Source organism: Cyprinus carpio, chromosome B17, assembly GCF_018340385.1.
Source record: "Cyprinus carpio isolate SPL01 chromosome B17, ASM1834038v1, whole genome shotgun sequence".
Taxonomy (NCBI): Eukaryota; Metazoa; Chordata; class Actinopteri; order Cypriniformes; family Cyprinidae; genus Cyprinus; species Cyprinus carpio.
The window spans coordinates 23,155,730-23,168,065 of record NC_056613.1 but is presented as its reverse complement, the minus strand read 5'-3'; the positions used below and the strand labels follow the sequence as shown (position 1 = coordinate 23,168,065).

General features: G+C 40.2%; 1 pseudogene; it reads right to left on the bottom strand.

The window, feature by feature from the left end:
• Positions 1–12,336, bottom strand: part of LOC122140135 — a 95,547-nt pseudogene that overhangs the window by 69,962 nt on the left and 13,249 nt on the right.

Genomic DNA, 12,336 nt, shown 5'->3' with positions numbered 1-12,336 from the left:
AAGCCATAACCAACAGATTGCTTTCAGATCTTCGTTGTCACACATTCTAAAAACTTCCAGTAAATTACTTGTGACATACTATACTGCATCAACACTGAAATCGGTCCACCAACTTGTAAGCGTTTCAACAAAACGTCAAGCAAAGCCCTGGATTGCTCACACCTGTGCATACGCATGCACATTAAAGCCATAGTAATTTGCTTTGAACTTTAGAGAAGTTTAGCTACTTATTACAGGTTATTGTTTGTATGTGGGAGGGGTTTGCAATCAAACTGAAAATGTCTCAAAACACACACATGGAGAAAAACATAGAACATAGAAAAAACCCAATTCATAAGAATCAGTTCAGTATCACTGAAGAAACTATTGGGATGCATCCCTTAAACAGTGCATATTAGTATCGTAAAAGTACATATTAGTGCCTAAAGCAAACACACTAGTGTCTAAATGGTACATTTTAGTACCTTTTGAAAATGCCCCAGTGACAACTTTTTGCACTTCTTTTTTCCTGAGAGTGTAGTAAGCCATCAAAGAAAGGGAAAAATCATTTTTAGCATTGGTGGGTATTAAGTGTGTCTAGGTCCACAAAACTCTAGAGCATGGCATTCCTATAATAAGGGGCGATTCAAGCGTGGACTTAAAAAGACATGAACGGCCATTACGGCAAATCACACAGGCAGCCTAACACACAAAAGAAGCTCCATTTAATTCACTCGTAAGTGAGAGTTTCTGTTTCTGCTCTCCATTGTCCGAGAAGGTGGAGAGGGGTACAAGAGAAGCTCGTGTCACTTGTACAGGGAAAGGTGCTCCTTTATAGAACCCGCTTCATCTGAACAAACGACAAACCCGCTGCGAAGTTCACCGATGCGGAACCATGAGGAGCAATATTAAAGAGCGAATCAGCACCGTTGCTTGTCTGATCCAGAGTTTAAATGAATGAGATGTATACTGGAAAACAATGGTGGAGCTGTTTTCTCCTGTAGCCAATGCTAACAGAGCTTTTTTCAACACTTAGAAAACTTTTTCCTCATTTTATTAGCCTCTGCGAGTCACTTCCTGCTTCTGCGTTCCTTGTTTGTATGTGTGCTTGTAGTTTTATTGGTATGACACTGGAGATTTCGCATTGTTGAAAGGACACAAGTAAAAGAGGAGACATGCAGAGCGGGGTGTAGATACGAGGAAAGGATTATTTAAGGAAAAATAAATAAATAAATCATATAGTTTTTGGCAACTGAATATACTACCCTAAAATTCATTTTCGACCGAATCAGTTTTGGAGGAGTGTAGTTAATAGGTAATGTTTTTTTTGATTTAATTATAGCATTTCTCTGATGATTTTGATTGTCATTAGTTGTTTTTCCATCATCCAACGATACAAATTTAACTTCTGCATAAAATTTGTAAATTGCATAAAACATATGCAAATATAGCACCATTTTCTATCCTGTGTGTTCAAGAGAATAAAATCAATAATATTATTTTTATCAATAATAAAAAATGAAAGTTGGTCGCAGCCATGGAAGATCTCTGGCTCTATTTTTCCACTTGCTCCAGAACGAAACACAATAACACTGTCGTGTTGTCATTTGAGATGCCTCATGTTTGGAACGCAGTCAGCAGACGATGTTTCAGGCATTTGTAAAACTGATTAAAATAACCATAGCGCTCAGGTTAAGCCAGTTTATCCCACTCACAATCATCTGCTGAGCAAAGTCAAGTGACGTTTTTAAATCAGGGTTTCGTTACAAAAACTGCAAAAGAAAATTCCAGACTTGCAAGGACTTTTCAAGCACATACTTTTTTGGTTTTTCAAGGACTAAAATTAGAGTCTCTCACTTATCAAACCAATCTCATTATCTTTCAAATGAGAATAAACAGAAATAAGCAATTTTAACTAGTGACACGGACCGTGTCCATAGTGTCGCCTGCCAATGACGTCATAACCCCTTGATTTCCGGTTTTGTTTTGTAGAAGACACGGAAACAGCAAAGATGCTTTAATATATTAAACGTTTTAATAGACTGGTGATGACCGCACAGAGTAGCATTATAACAGAACATTCAAATGTATCTAGTATGATAAAACAGCGCTGCTTTTTTTCCTACATACGCATGACCGGAAGGAGCGGAATCGGTCGACTGTGGCATAATAAAAGCTCCACTGCTTTCGAGACGTGTGTCATGCTCGTTCAGCGGCCTCGTTTCATTTCGACGGCTTTTAGCCTTACCCTGCCTTATTCTACTATATCAATAAATCATTAGCACATCTATGAAGATGATTTCTGCCCGAGTCCATTGGATTGCATCGGCTGTGGGGATGAAGACCACAACTCCCATGATTCCACATCGACGGCTTGGACGGTGTTTTTTGTTAACTTCAAAACTACTCTACCTGGTTTGTTTATTTTGAATACGCGCCCTCTAGCGGCGAGCGAAAAAAATGAAACATTATTGTGACTTAGTTTAAAGGGGACTACAATGGTGGTTCATGTATTCAGAGTGTTCACAGTGTTTATAAGAGATGGATTCTCATGCTTAACATGGCCACAAGTTTTTAAAAAATAATTTGGACGATGACGGAAAATTTCTGTGCCGAAAATCTTCCTTCCGGGTTGGTACAAGTTTCGGCTGTTTTTTTTCGATCGTGGATCTAACGACGTAGACGATGGTGGAACTCCGTATATGAGCATTTCTCTCTGAAAAGCGCGCCCGCGCACACGTCAACCAGAGGAGAGCGAGACCGCGCCCATCAACGCGCTTCATCGGGAAATCGTCGGCAGCGCTGTATATGATTTGTTCGATAATGTTTCCAAATAAGTGTGTTTTTGGATGTGATGGAAATTTCACCATGTTAAGCTTTCCAAAGAACCCAGCGTTACACAAACAGTGGATGCAGCTTGTTTTTCCAGGGCAGCAACGGAGTGTAGCAAGTGCGTTTGTGTGTTCTCGTCATTCGTGACGGCACGCCTCCAGAGCTCGGCTTTTTCCGGAGAGAATCGAAAAGCTGTATTTTTTATTTTATAAATATGATAAAACTAAAGACTTTTTGGAGATATGAAGGATGCAGTACTACTCTATAGGTACTCAAGACGATACTGTTTTCTTTCCCAGATAGCCAACCAAATTCACAGCGGAGGAGATTTTCAGGAGCTTAGCTGTTGAGATACAGACGCGAAACCCACGGTAACACAAACGGTCAGACTCCCCCAGCATGCTCACACTCTCAGCAAAACCAGCTCAACCCCCTCAAACTCACCTCCACAGATGATGTCTACACTGCATTGGAGCCAGATCGACAAGCACAGCATAGCTGTTGGCCTGACGGCATTCCTCCTGATGTAAAAGCATGGGCATGTTCAGAGTAGCTTGCAGGGGTCTTCATACAGACATCTTCAACCTGTCCTCACCCAAGCAACTGTGCAAACATGCTTTGTCCAACCACCGTGCCAGTGCCAAACACTCCTCCTCCCCGACGCATCTGGATCGACTGATCACTTCCATACTACTCCACACCTACCAGCTGAGCGCACCAACCGGAAGCACCTCAAGAACGCTTCCCCACCCACACTCCCACCTAATAACGACACTTGCCTGGTCAGAGCAATAGGGGAGCACAGAGGATACAGTATGCACAGTTCTGCTAGTGCTTCACTGCACTGTCTGGAGATAACAACAACAGGTGATGTATGGATGTTGTTTGTTGACTTCAGCTCAGCATTTAACATCATCATTCCCTCCGGGGTTGACCTCACTAAACTTGAGACCTGGGCATTAAGACCTCCCTTGCAACTGGATTATGGCTTGACCACCAGACTTTCACCCAGGGGTCAGGCCACACCTGCTCCACCACCATCACACTCAACACTGGCGCATTCACAGGCTGGTGGTGGCTGAGCCCATTCCTCTACTCCCCTACACCCACGACCGCAGGCCTGTGCATGGATCCAACTCCATTATTAAGTTTGAAGATGACACCACGGTGATTGGCCTCATCAGAGACAACGATGAGACTGCCTACAGGGAGGAGGTACAGCACCTGGCCACGTGGTGCGCTGACAACAACCTGCTCCTTAACACCAGCAAGACAAAGGAGCTCATTAGCCGCGTTTCCACTGTCGGGCGAAAAGCGGGCGTGCTAGTGCGTGCCAGGGCCAGTCGCGTTTCCACTGCTTGATCGTGCCTCGTCGGGGCTTCCTTGGGGCCAACGGCCAGGGTTTTTTGGCCGTGCGTGCCAGGGCCAGTATCCGCCAAAAAATATAATAATGATTTTTTTTTTTCGGAAGCTTTTATAAAAATAGAGAAATTATCATTCATTCTAAATGTGATGTATGTGACTACAAATAAACAGAAACGGTCTACGACTGAATAAGCAGGCTATTTTCATATAGCTTCAGCGTTAAAAAAATAAATAAATAAAATAGAAATACATTTATTTCTGTGACAAATTTTCAAGCCTGATAAATTAATTCAGTATGCTCAATGTATCATCACTTAGTAAACTAAAACATCGATGCTTTGGAATTTAAATATTTAACAAAGCATATGCAAAACAAAGGCCGCTGTTATCGTGTTCGTTTTGTGATCGCGCATGTTCCAGTGACTTATTTCTGATTAGTTTTCTGATAGCTTCTGCTTTGTTGGTGTTGAAACGATGGACGTTGGACGTTGTTTCCTGAGAAGCGTGTAAAAGGGCGGGTTTTAGTGACACGCGAGTGCAGCTTCAGGCCCGACAGGTGGAAACACTATAGCGCTATTACGGCCTCAGGCTACTGGCCCGAGGGCTATTAGCCCCGCCCGGCCCGACCAGGAGGTGGAAAAGCGGCTCCATCCACAATGGTTGTTGACCGTGTCTCCAGCTTCAAGTTCCTGGGAACCAACATCTCAGTGGACCTGTCCTGGACCACAAACACCTTCAGCCTTGTCAAGAAGGCTCATTATATAAAATAGGACGCCAGCGCCACGCTAAATTGGCCTCTTTAATTTTTGAATTTCTGTGCCAGAGAGGTCATTTAGTGACGTGATTGATATTCTGGTATTGGATCCCCCCATCTTTCACCACGATGCAATCCGCAGGGTCAGAGTTCACCAAACGCATCAAGGCGACAACCATTCCAGCAAACTTTTCGCATATTGAGGAAAATGCTGTCCGGGGCTGACGATAGCGACTCATTCGTATGGAAGTCACGAACTAACATGCAGTGTGACCGCCTCTCGAACTCCCTTCATCATCACTATATATCTGGTTTTACCAAAAAAAATGTTATGACTTGTTATTACTTGCACTACTGTCTGTGTATCAAGAATACTGTAGGATCAATTTGCCACCACTGGAATATTTTTCTATGCATTTTTTCGTATTAATCAGTGTTGTACAGCTGGCCATCTTCTGTGTAAAATGATGTTCTATATGTTCATAGTTGCTGCTTATAGTGTACATAATTTCTATTACATAATCCACCTGTATAGAATGTTCATAGTACACTACCTGGTCTATCATGGCTGAATCTATTTAAAAATCTGTAAATTATGTCCATAGTACTGCCTTATCTGTATATTTATTCATATTGTAGACACTGTATTGCACTTCTGGTTAGATGCTAACTGCATTTTGTTGCCTTATATCTTACATGTGCAATAACAATAAAGTTGAATCTAATTTAATCTAATCTATTGCGTTCCCAAATGAAACCCTAATGAACAGCACATGCATTAAAAGGCCGAACAATATAATGCAAGCACTATCAAAGGTTTAACCACAAACTCAACTTTATACTGATATTGCGAGACCACTTTTCACTCAAGGAGTAATATCATGAGAGTTTGTGTGCTGCTAAGCAGGGAGAAAGGTCTATATTTATTATCAGATGAGCTGCATTGTATTTTGCATAAAAAGATGTTTTATAAAAGCAATATTTTTTTTTATTAAGCACATCTGGATTTACATCCAGCGTTTTTATGAAAATATTCCACAATTTAAATAAAATAGTAGGATGGCAACATAGCTTGTGTTTATTTTGTTAACACACCATGGATAAACTACAATATGTCAGCGTGTCAGTGTTGTGAACCAATTAGTGCTGGGTTGATCATTTCGATTTCTGGATTTTTAAATCACAGCTTCATTTTGATGACCCGAGATCTTCTGTTTTGAAAAAACAACTGTTGTCAGTGATGCATGTGGAACAAAATAACTAAACATTTTTGTAGTGGGCCTCCCCAGCTATAATCGTAATAAGCTTTGTGATGTTACTTGTGATATGAAACAAAGTCTTAGTTTTTAAATTCTGTCAACAGAATTCAAACAATAGCTAAATGTAGCTATGTAATGTTTCATGACAGATTGCTGTAGCCTCAGTTGATCTTCACTTACTCTTTACCAACTAGTTTTAGACACAAAATTAACATGAATGAACATCAGAAGAAACCAAACAACTTACTAAAATGATCAATTCTCATGTAATCGATCAGTCAGTTTAGAAACGCCTCGCGTTACCTCTGGAACGACATTCAATGTCCATTAGAAAACTCAGCTAGAAAAATAACTCCAGAGAGCATTTTTGAAATGCAGGCAATATATTACACAACATTCGTTAGTGATGTCTTATTTAATGCATGTTTGAAAAAATCCATGAAAAACTTAGTTATTACAGCACACTAAAGATATGTAAATTTCAACAATGAATTGGAGTAAAAACTAACTATATGTGCCCATCATGGACCACAAAAAGCAGTCATAAGGGGTAAATCGGGAAGATGAATAAATAGGCTTCCATTGCTGTATGGTTTGTTAGGAGGACAATATTTGGCTGAGATACAAACTATTTGAAAACCTGGAATCTGAGGGGGAGCACAAAAACATCTAAATATGAGAAAAATCAACTTTAAAGGTGTTCAACTGAAGTTCTTAGGCAATGCATATGACTAATCAAAAATTAAGGTTTTAATATATTTACAGTAGGATAATTTACTAACTATCTTCATGGAACACGATCTTTACTTAATCTCCTAATGATTTTTGGCATAAAAGAACAATCAAGAATTTTGACCCACCAATGTATTTTGTTGGCAAATGCTAACAATATACCCCAGAGACTTAAGATTGCTTTTGTTGCTGCAGGGTCACATATATCCATTAAAAATCAAATTTTTTTGGAAAAAATGCAATTAATGTTTAATTCAAATCAGTTTTCAAATTTAGTGCTGGTATCTAGATAAACTTCATTTTCAGTTTGTTTTATAATTTGTTTTATTTATTTATTTATTTTTATTTATTTTTTTTCATTTTGGTGCATGACTAATTCATTAATACATTTAGTAGAGATAGGTAACTCGCTAACGCAGAATGTTTGGTTAAAAATGGCCTGCGAGAGCAGGAATGGATTTACCCATATTTAAGCAGGCCCCGTGTATTCACAGTAAGAGCACTTATCCGTATAACACGGTATCCATCACATTCCACTGATGCACCTGCATGGGCTGCTCATATTCAGCATGGGGGACACAGTTGAAGTGAACCTTGGCCTGGCACTGTCTGCTATACAGTCATTTCCCATCATCCTCACCCGCGATGATGAGGGCATAGACCGGGCGCAGGGTAAGGGATATTCTTTTCATGCAGGTGATTTGTCTGATAATAAAAGCAGGCCACAGGGGACGGTGTATCACAGGCCTTTAAACAAGCAACACCTCCTGGAGAAAATATCATGTTTACAAAACACATTACAGTGGAGAGGGACCGAAAAACTGCAACAGTCAATGACCTTCTCGGAAATGTGTTCATCTTTGGAACAGAAATGTAGTTCAGTAATTCTCTCATAAAATTTTGGTAACCAGAAGATAAAACATGCATGATTGAATGTTCCAGAACGGTGAGCCCTCTACTATTTGTGCTCAAGCGCAGTAATGTCTGAGCTTCCAATTACCATATTATATGTGCTCTATGAATGTGCATTAAATTCATTGTTTATGAGGTCAATAAAAAGAAACAAATTGTTATGTGTTCGCTTACTCACCTGATGTGGTGTGTTTTGTGGCAGCTGGATGGTGTTAAATGCAGAGAACATATTCTGAGTATGGGAGGACACAGACTTGGCTGTAGAGGGTATGCAGTTGAAGTCCCTTTCCCCGCGGAACACACCCCCTCAGGACGGGACCCCTGAAGTGGCAAAATCTGGCTGCATTGACTGGATTTAATAATGAAGCTGCGACAAACGAGAGTTAAAAACCAGATTATCATTTTAAACTAAAGGGTGGTTGGAATAGTATTATAGTATTCTTTACAAATTTACCAAAGATCCAGTGGGTCCACGGATATTGATATGCAGCCAGGAATCGTGTGTATCTGTGCACCATTTATATGTGACTGATTTCTACACCAGGGATCTGCCTGTGAATGCTATTTTGTAAATACAAAATAGGTGGGTCTAAAATCGGGTGATCACTTACATCAAAAAGTTAGATATATTGTTCATATTGTCCGACCAAACCAACTAATATAGTTTTTGTCAGTGTACATTGAATAACATAACAGTTATACAGAATATAACATGGTAAATATTAACTGATGAGTTGTCAATATGATTTTGTTGCTCTTTACTGTAGCTTTTGGCAAGTTCTGTAAACATACCTCAGATTTTTGTCAAATATATGTGTACAGTTCAATCACACAGCTCTCTTCTCAAATTTTTGTTAGATGTGTTTTGTGTGTCTGTAGCAGCATTCACGTTGAAAAACCAATTGCTCGTCACGTTGCACCACCCGCTTACATCTGTCATGTTTTCAGAATCAGGGACCGCAATCGTGCCACCAGCTTTACCAAGTGCAACTGCAAAAAACAATGATCGTCAAGTTACCTAAACATTAGCCTGTTTTGTAATTGTTAAAAATGGAATAAAATGGGGGAAAACAGACATAAAGCGTCTTTGTTTAGAGACGACTAATCAAATATATTATAAGTAAGTGCGAGTCACTGAGTCATGAGACTCTCGGTACTCTTGCTTCCACTGAACAACTTCAGGATGATATTTAGAACCTAAACAAACCCAAATACTGGGACTTTGTTAAATTCAAAAATTCATTGTTCAAACTTCTTTTGCCTGAGTATATAAGTTGTTTAAAAAAATAGTGCTATACATTTGGAGAAAATGTAGTATCTCCATCACTTGCTCACCAATGGATCATCTGCAGTGAATGGGTGCCGGCCAATCATTAAGAAGTTTTTTAAATACTTCACTGAACATAGTGTTGGATTCTGGACTCTTTATTTCAGCCGGAAGCAAACTGTGTTACTGTAATTGTATGCTGGAAGTGTTTCATCTTTTGTATTTCAGATGTTAACGATGTGGGACTGGGTGCTGTGGATTATTGTGATGTTATCAGCTCGGGTTTGGACTCTCATTCTGACGGCACCATTCACTGCAGAGCATCCATTGATGGAGACACTGAGCAGTGCTACATTTCTACAACCCTACATTGAAAATTTTGGCGGCCGCCAAAAGCGATTTTGTCCTGCCAAAGCCTTATTTGATCTGTAGTGGGTTTTGTGAGTGAAACAGGCGCTACAGAGCCCGGATTGACAGAAGAATGAGCACAGCGCCCCGCAGCGCGAGGCACTCTCCGGCCCCTATTCCTAGCGATCTAAGCATGAGTGTAAAGCGCTGCAGGCAGGTGCACTTTCCAGAGGCGTGTCAAATCCACTTTTGCTACTTTACTTGGCGGGAAAAGCGGTTGGCGTAGCGTAGGCGCTATGGTCGCGTGTTGTCCCTATTCTCTTAATGAGTAATGGGTGTTTTTTGGGCCTAATGTGCAATAAACTAATCAAGTCTCATCTTCCAACGCCCAGAGCCAGTTGGCGCTCGTGCCATGGCGGATTGCTATTTACACAAGCGAATTTGGCAAGCGCAAGACAGAAACGCATCTCCGGGATGAAAGCGGCTGCTGCGTGTGCGAGCAAATAGATAAGCGTAATTCTGATACATGCGATGACTATCCATTATGACATGTAGGCATTTTTATATTTAATAGCCTACAAAAAATTATTATGCATCGCAATCCTTTAATTTTAATATTTAGCGTGTTTTGTGTGCTGCTGTCGTCCATGTGTTTTTAATAAGCAGGCGTGCACTAACCGCACGCTCTTTAAATAACAGAAAAAAACATCAGCGCCAGACCAGGTTTGAGTTGGTCTATGGCGCATGATCCCATTTTCAGCTCCTTAAAATAGCAATGCGCCTGAACACACCTCTTTTTGAACCAGCGCTGCCCCATGGAAGCACAAATGGCGCAAATGCATTTGCTAATTAAGCGATGTGGCACTGGACCCGGAAAATCGCGAACGGCGCCGGACTGAAACTAGCAAACACTTGTGCTGCGACTTGCGTCGCGTGCGCCGTGTGTATGATAGGGCCCCTTCGTCTTCAGTTCTGTCTTTTGCTCTCTCCCTCGCATCAAAATCAACTGATCCTAAGGTCGGAAGACCGAATCCATGTTTCACGTGGTGCATTCGGAGAATATTTTTGCTGAATTACCGCTGGCGCTGGGTGTGAATTGCAGTCAAAAAAAAAAAAAAAAAAATTGCCTTATCTTCTCTTACAACTTGTGACAAGCATTCGGACATGCAGCTGACATAACTTTAAATAAACGCAAAAAAAAAAAACAAATTCTATCCAGTTATGAAGTGTTTTTTTTTTTATGTGTGTGTGTGTTGACAAATCTTTCGCGATGTCCTAACAGCCAGGATTCCCTGCAACAAGTCCGCTGAAGTCCGATTCTTGACCTAATGACTCCTTTGAGCGATTCATTATAATGAATGGATTCCAAGCAGTCAGTCTGCCGATCGAATTAATGCTGAATCAATGTATAACAAATCAGTGGTACTTCTTAGAAGAAGATACACACACATCTGAAATGAGAGCGTAAGTGTGCTTACCCCATTTAGTAAAGAGTGTTTAGTAAAATTTAGCCTTAATAATCCACAGTATGTAACATAGGCCTCTGCCAATGTGTAGTAAGTTACCTATAAAATCATTTATAAAGTTAGACTGGAGTGAGATGAAACTAGATCAAAGCACAAAAGCAAGCTGTTGCTAGCTAGCTGCTAATTTTTATTAAATTTTATATGGTAAAAATTACACTATTACTGCTGTTACTACGTCGTCTTAATGTGCTACTTTTTGGTGATATGATTATACTAAAATAATTATCAGGTCTATCGAAAAGATTTTATCTTTTCAAAACCATGAAAGAAAGCCAGTCGGTGGAAAAATCACAGCTTGTTTTTGCAAGAGGGCAAGAAAGGATGACAGTGAGGTGACAGGTAATATCTGTGTCTGATAATTGCATAATTTGTGAAATAGATAAATTGTGATACGACGATTTAAATATACTTTGGTCACCGACAATGTTTACATGCAAAAATAGTTGTAATCGCTTTCTTTTACTATGTGGCAGTGATCGTTTTTCATGAATAAATAGGATAAGAAAAAAATCACAAATTGTTTCTTATTGTAATTATTTTAAATTTAACATAATTGTCAATATTGGACTGCGGATCATTGGGTACTAGGGTATTCTTTGCGCAGTGTGGATGACCATGTCGGTCAGCCACCACCGTTACAGGATGCAGGACCTTTACTTTGGGTTACAATGATCCCACAATAAAATAATGTAACCTAACATAGGTTAGGATGCCTCAATGTAATCATGACAGCATGTCGATTAGCACATTGTTTCAGAGCGATTTCTCACAGCATGCTTTTTTGTACCAGGTTCAATAAACTAATACACCAATTAACTAAACAATTTAAAGAACATAAATCAGAGCACTGGTGAAGTGAATATGTCGGCGACAACTGGAGATGATGTTTGACCTCATGGTAAAGTTAACACCCCATAACAGCTCAGAATGAGAAACATTTGGACTGTATGGTTCGCTCTGGCAGCAGATATCGTCTGTTTTCCACCTCCAAAAAATAAAACAGTCTATCATACAGAAAGTCCTGCATGCCCTTTGGTGAAAAATGATCCTAATGTAATAAAATAATGTAACCTAACATACTGTGTGTTTAGGGATGCTCAATGTATCAGTGAGCATGTTGATTTAGCACAGCGTTTCAGAGCGATTTTCTCACAGCATGCTTTTTGTACCATGTCGCAAAAGTGGCGCCGGAGTCGCGTGTGGTTCTTTACATTTATATCGTAATGTATATGGTTCTGTCTTACTGAAGCAGTTACAGCGATGAGGGACAAACATCTTGCAGGGCGTGGGCGATGTGGAGTCTCAGCGCTCAGACATAGCTTTTGACGATCAGATCCTCAATCTGGGCCCATGAGCACTGAC